Below are 3,972 nucleotides of genomic sequence, written 5' to 3'. Positions count from 1 at the left end.
AGAGGCTATCCAACTGTTGCATTCGGAGTATGTTTCTAACGTTCAGGAGGAATCGTTACACCGTCATACTACTGATGGGCTAGCTGAGTACTTGTGGGCTTTTCCTGGCACAATCAAGGTCAATATGGAGCAGATGGGTTCGCTCCTTGATGCTCTCCAAGGGGATGTCTGTGCAGAGTGGGATAAGCAAATCGCATGCTAGCACAACGCAATGGTTCCATAAACATGTCGAGTTGTAGTTTCGCATCAATGCTAACATGAGACTAATGGTGATGCAGGTGCTGGTGCAGAGCTGCAAAGTGGTCTAGTACTTCCGCAGATGGGAGCGGTAGTGCGGATAATGATAAAGGAGTGGTTGTGGAGTTAGCATATATTGGGGAAGATTGGCACGCCAAATATGAAGAGTTGGCTCACGACATTGTAGAAGTTGTTGCTCACTTAGGCAAAAGAGTTCAGATTTTGAAGCAGCAAAGGCATTCTCTTTATTTTTGGTTAAAGTTGTGTGCCCATTCCTTCAGTATGTCTTTGCCTCCTTGGCCTCCTTAGTGGAATGAAGCGGATCCGTTTTTGAAAAAAAAAAAATAATAAGCACACTTCTTTTCTTGGGTTGTCTGATTCCACCTCATATGAGCCTATGGGAATCCAGCGGCTAGCTACACAAGAAGAATGTTGCCAGTAGCAATTGCCACAAGGTACATGGATTGAGGAGATTCTTCCTACTAAACAGTGGCCTGAGCATTAGCTAGTGGATTGGTCAAAGCCGCATCCTTTGCAGTGGTTGATGAATATGGAGCAAGATCGTCTTGCTTAACATAAATCCGATTGAATTTTCATGGTGCTCCTGTACGCTTGTGAAGAAGAGGACCAGGAGGAAATGAAAGCTGTGTTATCACAGTATTCAAGGCTCAAAATGATGAGAGGAATAGCAGCACGAACTGGAGTACATTATTGTGTAGGATATACGCTATGGCTTGGGAGGAGTGGATCTATACATGAAAGATTATGATACACTGGGCGACAGTGAAAGGATGCGTAGAGCCACTGAAAGAGCTACTGAGGGACGTGGATGGAAGATCAAAGCCATTGCTGAATGACCAAAACTATGTGGGAAAGACACCCCTCATGGTGGAGATTGAGCAGGATCAGCCCGAAGCTTGCGAGATGCTGTTGGGAGATGACAACATTGTCCAAGTGGATTATGTTTCCCAACACATATATTTTTCTATCAAAATTCGTTTTGCACTCCACAAAGAGGATGCTCCTGTTGCAAGCAACGTATGTGATCCGTGAAGCGGTGAATCTAGATTTGTCCCTCACCTCAACCACACCTATGAGTACAAGTGCCAACAAATATCCACTCATGAGCGAGAGATTGCAGCGAAAACTAGCGCCGTGAATTTCGTGGACAAATGCAGACATGATAATGGCATCGTATATGTAGTAAGAGCTAGAAGTGTCATTGGAATTTTGAAGACAGCTTTGCAATACTATTAGGAGACGGTATTACTTAGAGACACTTGCAAATTAACAGTGAATTCTGCAATTTAAAAGTGAAGATTTGCCAATGTAGCTGACCTTGTGAAAATGCATCTGCTTCGCGAATCATAAACCTCCACATACTTGAGCTGCTCACCATGAAGAACGATGGGGTAAGAGCTCTTGACAGAATCAAGATGCATGGACATAGAAATTTGGCCACCAACACTAGAGTTCTGACCTTCGGATCAAGAAACGATCCGTGAAGCGGATTACAAGAAGTCGTTGCAACCAAGTGCGTAGAAAGGCAATCAAAACACAAGATGATGAGAGGGAGTACATAGCACTTAGCAGGATACGAGATAGCACATCTAACATACTGACCATACTAACATCTAAATGCAGTCTATCTGCATTCTAACTATTCTCAAATTAACTATTTTCATGATACCAGCGTTGTACCTATACTCAAAATGCAAGCATTTAAAATTACATTGACATCTACTATCTCCCTATACTAACAACGCAACAATTTAAATTTACATTAACATTGTCACATTATAACATAATAGCATACACTATACTTACATTAACATAGCATATACTATAATAACAGCACATACTATACTAATGTAATATCATTGTAACATGACATTAACAATATACTATACTAACATTGTGCTAACATTATACTACAAGTTGAATTTCATGCATTGGGCCTGCCCTCAATGAATTTTAAAAGAAAAGGATAGGATTGGGTTCAATTAATTGGAACCAAAGAATGTGGGAGCTCATTGTGGTCTCTCTTTCTCTCCCCCCTTCTTCAATCTCTCAATCAGCATCCACATATATGATTTAATTGGATGCAACTTCATTGCACTCAAATTAAGCCAACTTTGCATGATATAAGTGAAGCTTCCCTTCCGACATATAAAAATACGCACCATGGCCTCACCTGACTGCTTGTGAATCGAAGCAGTCAATGCCCAGTTATCATTGCTTTAGAGCATCAAAATTACATTACCAGGCAAGAAAATTGGTCTGTTTTAAAATGATGTAGACAAGAAGGGATGGTCGACCAGCTCGAGAATCTCCCTTTCCCTTGCATCTACTATTGTTTCTTCCCGAGTGTTGGTGTCTTCTTGTTCATGATCTTAATCACAAAGATCCAGCTTGTCTCTCGAAGTTGAGTGAGTTAGACGCTTCCAATATCTCCTCTACCTAGCCTGCTTAGCGGTTTGAAATGAGTGATTTTAAGGCTTCCTTCCCTTAATCTCAGACTTCAAATGACAGTCCAAGCAGCATCATGGGCTTCGTGTGGCTTGATGTGTTGATGTTGTGTATACACTTCTTTTCTGGTTGTCCTTCTGGTATAGCAATTGCTAGTGTTGGTGCTCGATGAGTTGCAGCTGAAACTACTAAAATGGCAATGAATTCGTAAAAGCAACAGATGAACCAAGTGCAGAGGGAGGTAAAGGGAGGAAGGAGAAAAGAAATAGGGAGGCAGGCATGGTGAGAGGAGCAATGGGAGTGTTTTGGGGGGAGGAAGATTAGAAGGATGAAAGCAAATATATCTATATAGCAGTAGAGCAACAAGATTGTGGGGGATGATACTTATAGAGATGGAGGAGGGAAGAAGGTGACAAGGAGATGGAGAGAAGATGATGGAAAGAGGTAGCTAAAGCCGGTGCAAGAGATGAAATGAAGCTATGAAGAAAGTTTTTGAAGCTGTTCCTGAGGTTTTGGAGGGATTGGAGGCTAAGAATGGCAAAAATTTTCCTTGAAGGCAAGGAACAGAGAGCCAGGAGTTGAATGAGATGGAAATGACTCGATGCAATACAGATTTTCAGCAGTTTTCATCAAAAAACGTGTAAGCGAAGGCCATCAAGTCGATGCACTCTAATTTACAATTCAAACAAGTGTACCAAGATTCTTGCTCCCTCCATAAACACCTAGCAGACACCACTCAGAATAGTGTTTATACCCACATAGGTATGACACCTGGACCAAGGAACACGGTACAGAATTTGCTCGTAATATTTTTTTCAATAATTTCATATTTTTCTCTTTCACCTCCAAGCATTCACTAAGGCCTTCCCATTGGGGGCCGCTAGAAATAATGACACTAAAGCATACAATATACTAAGATAATAACATTATATGAACATTAAAATATAGCATATACTATACTAAGAAACTGAAATGGATGAAGCAATGAAAACATTGTTATTAACTAAGTTGCATTCCAATTACCAAAATGATTGGTTTTATTAAAGAGGTTATCTAATTAGAAGTTATGAAAACATATATTAAACTTATTTTTTTCCCTCACCCAAATAATATCAGCAAGTCATGGAGGCATTATTAATATTGTCATCTTGTGCAATGACTGCCATTTTGTTGGCAAAAAATAAACTAAATATTTGGATAAAGGCATATAGGAGTGTATCCACCTTGGAAGACAATTATGGTGGACCTAGCTTTGTTGGAACAGTA

This window comes from Dipteris shenzhenensis, chromosome 25, assembly GCF_047967505.1.
Source record: "Dipteris shenzhenensis isolate YYH24624 ecotype China chromosome 25, Dip_SZ_1.0, whole genome shotgun sequence".
In the NCBI taxonomy this organism is placed as follows: domain Eukaryota; kingdom Viridiplantae; phylum Streptophyta; class Polypodiopsida; order Gleicheniales; family Dipteridaceae; genus Dipteris; species Dipteris shenzhenensis.
This window is presented reverse-complemented; position numbering follows the sequence as displayed.